The 8,598-nt window shown below is 39.3% G+C and overlaps 1 non-coding gene across 1 annotated transcript; it reads right to left on the reverse strand.

Annotated features, from left to right (window-relative positions):
• Positions 1–6,144: 6,144 nt before the first annotated feature.
• Positions 6,145–6,254, reverse strand: LOC120101970 (U6 spliceosomal RNA). The gene has a single exon (XR_005503021.1). It is a non-coding gene; the product is annotated as a U6 spliceosomal RNA (small nuclear RNA).
• Positions 6,255–8,598: the final 2,344 nt, after the last annotated feature.

Raw genomic sequence — 8,598 nt, forward strand, 5'->3', positions numbered from 1 at the left:
TAAGCCACAAAACTTACCTGGGTTTATGCTGGCACCTTGCTTCTGTATATAAGAATTTTATTTTTTAATTTAGAACTCTGAAAACCTCATTTGATTTCTTTTTAGACCAGGTGCCTTTTTGGTAAAATTCTCGTGGTTGTAGATCTATGAATGTATGTCTGTGTCCTCTGTTGCGTTCCATTGACCCATGTGTCTGTTTTTGTTCAAGTACCACACTTTTCATGTTACTGTGGTTCTGCAGTATAATTTTTTCTTTATTTTTTCTTGGATATTTTTTATTTACATTTCAAATGTTATCCCCTTTTCTGGTTTCCCCTCTGAAAATCCCCCTTCCCCTCCCCCGCTTCTATGAATGTGCTCCCCCACCCACTCACCAACTCTCTCCCACCTCCCCGTCTTGGCATTCCCCTACATTGGGGAAACGAGTCTTCACAGGACCTCTCCAAGGGCCTCTCCTCCCACTGCTGCCCAACAAGACCATCCTCTGCCACATATGCCACTGGAGCCATGAGTCCATCCCTCCATGCTCTTTGGTTGGTGGTTTAGTCCCTGGGAACTTTGGGTTGTCCGGTTCGTTGATATTGTTGTTCTTCCTGTGGGGTTGCAAGCCCCTTCAGCTCTTTCAATCCTTTCTCTAAATTTAAAAACAGAAACTATGATAGGACTTGAATTGTCTTTTTGGTTTTTTTGTTTGTTTTATTTTGTTTTGTTGTTGTTGTTGTTTTTGCTCAGGATTTAATCGATTGTCTACATGTGTTTGTGTGTGTGTGTGTGTGTGTGTGTGTGTGTGTGTGTGTGTGTGAGAGAGAGAGAGAGAGAGAGAGAGAGAGAGAGAGAGAGAGAGGTTGTTGTAGTTTCCATATGAGTTTAAGGTCTATTTTAAGGTCATCAAAATATTAGTGTAGACCACATTGAATCTGCAAGTGACTTTTGGCAAGATAACCATTTCTCTGTATTTATTGTGCCAAAACCTTATTAGCACGATAGGTTTACTTTCTAGTATCTTCTTTAACTTCTTCAGTGTCTTAAAGTTTCCATTGCAGAATTCTTTCACTTCGTTGGCTGAGTTTATTCCTAGGTTATTCTTTTAGGCTATTGTGAATGACTTTTTTTCTAGTTTCTTTCTCAACATATTTCCTACTGGTATATAGGAAAGTATGGGTGTGTCTTGAGTTTGTGTTTTGCCACTTCACTAAAGTGTACCTCAGCTCAGTTTCCTTTGCAGTAGCGCCTAGGTTCTTATCTTTATCCTTCCTCAGAGGACACTCTTGATAAACTGGAATATTGACACAGTGTTATACTTCATCTCAGAGTAGGTTAATCCCTTTTGGAGAGAAGAACAACATTATAGGAAAGAAATTTGCTAAGCGACAGGAACATAAGGAATGATCACAGGTCTCCAGGGGACATATTTATAGATCTCACAGAATAAAAATATTCTGCCAGTCAAATGACATATCATCCAATGATCATTAACACATTTATTAACTTAAGGGATGGTAAAAATATTAAGAATATGTGCATGTGAGGATTTGTGAGACATAGTATTTCAAATGTTTTATCCACAATCTTCAAGCCCCAAGCCTTAAAGGAGGCGGAGGAATTTCAAATACAAGGCACAAGAGCGTCCTTCAGAAAACTACAGAACTGTCTGCATCTGAGTCTGACATTCAGCAATGAGCTTCCTAGAAAGTAATTCAAAACAAATAAATCTATAATTTATCACTTGTTGAGAGATCTGTTTTCCCTTAGTTGCTTCAGTCAATCATGTTATGCTTGTGAAATGTCTCATACTCCTTGTGAGGAGAGCCTCAATCTTTCCTCCTCAACACTGTTTCCTCCTTAGAGATGTCAAGCTTTAGACAGACAGTGTTCACATCGTGTGTAATTAATAAAAAAAAATGGAGCCCAGTTCTCCATCTGTTCACCATGTTTGTTTGAACAATCATAGCCAGTGCTTAACCTTGGGGCAATCTTCTTCTGCTTGGCCTCACCAGCCCCCATTTCCAGCTGCTCACACATCTATAAGTTGTATCTATCTGTCTGAGAAGCTTCTTTTGCTTCCTTTGAAACTTCTCTGCCTCTTTGACTCCAGGAGTTTGAACTTTCCTATTTGTAAGCATAAATTTTTTGCAACCTACTTGTAATAAGGGTTCCACCTCTCCTTGAGCTCATTACCCAGCAGAGGTAGTAGGAGAGAAAAGTTATTAGGATATGGGGGAAGTGGACCTGTTCGGCAATAGTTCTTTAGAGATGAGCTCGATCTTCTTTGGCAGCAGTTCAGTCCTGTAGCAAACACCAAATACAATTCAAAAACTACAGACCAGCCCTCCTCAGGCATAGAATGGCAGCTACAGTTCAACCTTTTCAACAAATAGACATTAGGCACAGACCAGCAGCTGTAGTTCAATCCTGAAGAAACCACTAGGCTTGCCAACCAGCCTGCTTCGAGGCTGCAGAAGAGGCAACCGGCAGCAGGAACCTCAAAGCACTTCTTAGGTCAGTTTTTCTCAATGACAGTGTTATCACAAGTTGAACTCAAGAAGGCTATGTAAGGTGAACCAATACATGAATACTATTAGTAAAGAATAATAGAGCAAACCAAACCAATGCTCAGTGCTTGTCTCCATTGTCTGTGGGTTCATATTTATACTCTTTAATCAAGTATCCTTTTATGTGTCTGCTGTATCCAAACATCCTTTCTCCTGTGTCTGCTTCAGAAAGTCTTTCATGTATTTGATTTAGCGAGACATCCTTTAAATTGTGTGCCCCACCAAAACATCATTTGACACAACTAACTTTCCAAAGAACTAGAAGTTTTCACTTCACCTATTTAGATCACTACCATATACACAGAAACATTTTGCAAAATGATGGCCCTAATCATATTCCCATCCCATTCGCATGTAAGGAATTTATATCTACATGCTAAAGAATAGCATTCACTTTATTGAACACAATATTCCATTTCTGATCTTAACTTGTCTACTCACATTAAACCATCTCAACTTAGCCTTCTTTGTTAACAGAAAGGTAACACATATCTTTTCTAGCCCACTACACAATATTCTGTCCTGAAACTGTCTCCTCAGCCAGGCAGTGGTGGGCCCACACCTTAGATCCCAGCACTTGCGAACCACAGGGAGGTGGATCTTTGAGTTCAAGATCAACCTGGAATGCAGAGGAGGAATCCTCCTCAAAGTTGCCTTTGATATTTAAAGGACAAGTGGCTGTTAACCATTATAGGATGATCTGAGGGATTTTCGGTACAGTGAAATTTAGGACTTACCATTGTGTAACTTCTTGAGGAGGAAATGTTTCAAATACCTGACTAAAAACCTTAAAATAAGCTTAAAATAAGTCTATGTTTTCAATTCCAAGAAAAACAAATCCATCTGTTAGTGCCCTTTCAATGAAGTCCAGAGCTGGGTAAGCAATTCAGTGATGGAGCACAAACCTAGCACGTGCACTGATCCTCAGCAATGCAAAAAATAAAATAAAGGCCCCATAAAGGCCATCAGGAACTTAATAAGTGAGTCTATCAACACTAGGAGGATGTGGAGAGTGAAGAAGAGAGCTCATCTTATTCTTGGTATTGTTGAAGTATACATCATTTAAACATAAAATAGATTTTCCTTTGTACTCACTTCTGCAACTCCGACAGAGGACTACATTTCTTTGAACTTTTCTGTGATACTCTTGAATTTTGGAGATTCCCAAGAACACTTTAATAGTTACACCTTTAATGTCATAAATCTGAGGTAATGTGTCTGATATGAATATTGATGAACCCTTTAATATTTCATGAAAAGCATTCTCTACCATCAGAATAGCAAAAACCCTTAAGAGGAAGGAACAGAAGATAGTTTTAAACAGCAACATAATTATTTCTGCACACACACACACACAAATCTCTATCAGTTTGTATCAGTAAAAGAGGCAAGGTCCCTTCCATGCTTGACCAACTTTCATAGAAAGAAGAAATGGAGTTCAGTTCCTGAGTTCCTTGACCTTAGACATACTTAGACTCCATCACAATGCAATAACAATAACATTCAGCACATAAGAATTTTCCCAAGGCTCAAAAGTCTGTTTTGCTAAACACTAGCTTGCCTTATGTTCCAAGAAATATGAGTTTTAATATTTTCTACTCTAAGAGCTGCTTTTGGTTATAGGATGTGTTACAAAAACAGAAAAAAAAATCTAGAACACTTTCATTGCAATGTTTCGGATGCCAAGTCTCCAAGTTAGCAGTGGAAAATGATTTGAACCAATCCAAGAAAAACTGAGATTGACAGGGAACAAAAATGTACACTCAGGAAAGAACAGACATAGCTACTTGATAAAGATGACAGCTGTCATCTAAAGAGAAACTGGGCAGTAAGCAGACTGGACATAAGCAGTCCTGAAAGGACTGTGCAGAACAGGGCACAGTAGAGAGGAAATGGGAAAATCCTGTTGGATGGGTGGGGCAGATGAAAAAGTTCAGAGTTCACTGTTGCAATATTACCTTTTTGTAATAACAACCCCTGCCTCTATGGAGGTGGGGGGTTACATTACTGAGATGGCTACTAGAATCAAGCATGTTTAGTGTACATATTGATTACCTGTATAGCCGTTTGCCTTTCATCCTCTTGTCTTTTTCAGATCTGTTTTAAATATCTGCCCTGAGCCTTTGCCTTTTAAAAATAGATTGTCATTTCCGATGTTCTCTACACATTTCAGGTTCAGTCCCTTTTTAGATGTGTGATTTAACTTCTCATCTCATGGCTTGCCTGCTTCCTACTAATATTTTTAATGTTGTATCTTTTAAAGGGCAAAAGTCTTGCTAAACATGGTGGCTCATACCTTTAGTCCCAGACCTTGGGAGGCAAACTCAGGTGGACCTCTGTGAATTTGAGGCCAGCCTGGTCTACACAGTGAGTTGCAAGCCAACCAAGGCTATGCAGACCTAGTCTCAAAAAGAAGAACGATCTTGTGTTTTTTCTTAGTGACATTTAATTTGTTTCTTTTGCTTATTTTTATGGCTCTGGGGTTGGTCATATCTAAGGAATCATTGCTTAATTCAACATTACTAAATCACTCTTTTCCTTCTAAGAGCTTTATGCATTCGCTTATTTACATGGGGTAGCGATGTATATGTGCATGCCCTCGGCAACCATCTGTAGGTAGAGGAAAATTTGCAGAGTCCATTTTCTTCTTCCATTATGCGGGTAGCAGGGATTGAACTGAGATCGTCAGGTGTAGAGAAAGTGCTTACATCTATTGGCCATCTTGCCAGTTCCATTGATCCATTCTTAATTCTAATTGTATGTGATAAGATTTAGTTCCACTGATTAGCATATGTAATATTGCCCCACCATTATTCTTTTTTTTTCTTTTTTCTTTTTTTTTGGAGCTGGGGACCGAACCCAGGGCCTTGCGCTTGCTAGGCAAGCGCTCTACCACTGAGCTAAATCCCCAACCCCGCCCCACCATCATTCTTAAAAAGACTATTTCTCCACTGAATAGTTTTAGTCCTCTTGTAAAACAGTCCTCAGTGAACTGTAAATGTGGACCTTATGATTACTAAAATGTCTCCGTCCTGTGTACTAGACACAGATGTGGATGACCTTCACCCAGCCAAATTGCATGGGTTTCTTTTACATGCTGTTATGTATGTAGCAATTTTCTATAAAATAAAGCATTATATCTTGGGAGGAAGCTCCTTAAAACTCTCTCTCTCTCTCTCTCTCTCTCTCTCTCTCTCTCTCTCTCTCTGTGTGTGTGTGTGTGTATGTGTGACTGTTAACATTTATTGACAGCTAACTACATATATCTGGCCTTTATAATCAGTGCTTCTCAACCATTGACCCCTTTGGGGAGTCAAATGACCGTTTCACACTGGTCACCTAAAACCATCAGAATACACAGATATCTGTATTCACATTATGATAAATAACAGTAACAAAATTACAGTTATGAAGTAGCAATGAAAATAATTTTACAGTTGGAGGTCTCCACAACATGAGGAACTGTGTCAAAGGGTCTCAGCATCAGGAAGGTTGAGAACCACTGCTTTATAATACATGATGTTACTTCACAATTTGTTACAGGAGAGCCTGTAATCTCCAAAAACCTGAGAAGAAAAGTATGGAATGCTTCATAAATGTGTGTGTGTGTGTGTGTGTGTGTGTCATGTGTCATCTTTGCAAAGGGGTCATGCTAATCTTTTCTATATTCTTCCAATCTTGTTACATTTGCCATTGAAGCAAACAACTTGACAGAAAGTTGAAACGAAGGCGAAGCATTCTCTCTTAATTACATCTCTTCTGCTGTGATAAAACACCATGACTAAGACAACTTATAAAAACAGTGCATTTAAATGGACTTAGAGCTCCTGATATGGAGAGACTACATGGTGAGAGGAGGCTGCACACCTGGATCCATATATAAGCAGGCTGAGAATCATACTAGGAATTTTGTGAGTCTTTTGAAACATCAAAACTTGTTCTAAGTGACAAATGTCCTCCAACTAGGCCACAATTAATCCTTCTTAAACAGTTATGCCAACAGGGGATCAAGTTTTCAAACATATGAGCCTTGTCTTGTCATTCTCTATTTTTAATTTTTAAATTTTTTTCATTTTATTGATTTTTTTATTTTACACTTCAAATGTTATCCTCTTTCCCAGTTTCCCCTCCAGAAACACACTATCCTATTCTCCTTCCCCCGTTTCTTTGAGGTTTGCTCCTCCACCCATCCACCCACTCCCTCCCACCTCCTCACACTGACATTTCACTATACTGGGCCATTGAGTCTTGACAGGACCAAGGGCCTCTCCTCCCATTGATGTCCAACAAGGCCATCCTCTGCTACATATGCAGCTGGAGCCATGGGTCCATCCCTGTGAACTCTTTGAATGGTGGTTTAGTCCTTGAGAGTTCTGGGGCATCTGGTTGGTTGATATTGTTGTTCTTTCTATGGGGTTTCAAACCCCTTCAACTCTTTCAGTCCTTTCTCTAACTCCTACATTTGGGACCCCTTTCCCAGTTCAGTTCAATGGTTGGCTGCAAGCATCTATCTCTGTATTTGTCAGACTCTGGCAGAATCTGTCAGGAGATAGCTATATCAGGCTCCTGTCAGCATGCACTTCTTGGCATTCCCAATATTGTCTGGGATTTGTGCTGTATGCATATGGGATTGATCCCCAGGTGAGGCAGTCTCTGAATGGCCTTTCCTTCAGTCTCTGCTCCACACTTTGTTTCCTAATTTCCTTCTGTGAGTATTTTTGTTTCCCCTTCTAAGAAGGGACTGAAGTATGCACACTGGTCTTTCTTCTTCTAGAGTTTAATATGGTCTTTGAATTCTATCTTGGGTATTCCAAGCTTTTAGGCTAATATTCCCTTATCAGTGAGTGTATACCATGTGTGTTCTTTTGTGACTGGGTTACCTCACTCAGGATGATATTTTCTAATTCCATCCATTTGTCAAAGAATTACATGAAGTCATTGGTTTTAATAGCCGAATAGTACTTCATTGTATAAATGTACCACACTTTTGTATCCATTCCTCTGTTGAAGGACTTCTGGGTTCTTTCCAGCTTCTGACTATTATAAACAAGGCTGCTATGAACATAGTGAAGCATGTATCCTTGTTATGTGTTGGAGCATCTTTTGTGTTTATGCCCAGGAGTGGTATAGCTGGGTCCTCAGCTAGTACTATGCCCAATTTTCTGAGGAACCTCCAGACTGATTTCCAGAGTGGTTGTACCAACTTGCAATCCCACCAACAATGGAGGAGTGTTTCTCTTTTTCCATATCCTTGCCAGCATCTGCTGTCACGTGGGTTTTTGATCTTAGCCATTCTGACTGGTGTGAGGTGGCATCTCAGGGTTGTTTTGATTTGCATTTCTCTGATAACTGCGAATGTTGAACATTTCTTTAGGTGCTTCTCGGCCATTCAGTATTCCTCAATTGAGAATTCTTTGTTTAGCTCTGTACTCCATATTTTAATAAAGTTATTTAATTCTCTTGAGTCTAACTTCTCAAGTTCTTTGTATACATTGGATATTAGCCCTCTATTGGATATAAAATTGGTAAAGATTTTTCCCAATCTATTGATTGTACTTTTGTCCTAATGACAGTGTCCTTTGCTGTACAGAAGCCTTGCAGTTTTATGAGGTCCCATTTGTTAATTCTTGATCTTAAAGCATAAGTCACTGGTGTTCTGTTCAAAAATTTTTCTCCTATGATCACGTGTTCAAGAATCTTCTCCACTTCCTCTTCTATTAGTTTCAGTGTATCTGGTTTTATGTGGAGGTCCTTGATCCACTTGGACTTGAACTTTGTAGAAAGAGATAATTTGCATTCTTCTACATGGTGACTTCCAGTTGAACCAGCATCATTTGTTGAAAATGCTGCCTTTTTCCCACTAGATGGTTTTAACTTCTTTGTCAAAGATGAAGTGACCATAGATGTGTGAGTTCATTTCTGGGTCTTCAATTCTATTCCATTAATCTACTCGCCTGTCTCTATACCAATAGCATACAGTTTTTATCACTATTGCTCTGAAATACAGCCTGAGGTCAGGGATGGTGATTCCCCTAGAAGTTCTTTT

This window comes from Rattus norvegicus, chromosome 3 (assembly GCF_036323735.1).
Source record: "Rattus norvegicus strain BN/NHsdMcwi chromosome 3, GRCr8, whole genome shotgun sequence".
In the NCBI taxonomy this organism is placed as follows: Eukaryota; Metazoa; Chordata; class Mammalia; order Rodentia; family Muridae; genus Rattus; species Rattus norvegicus.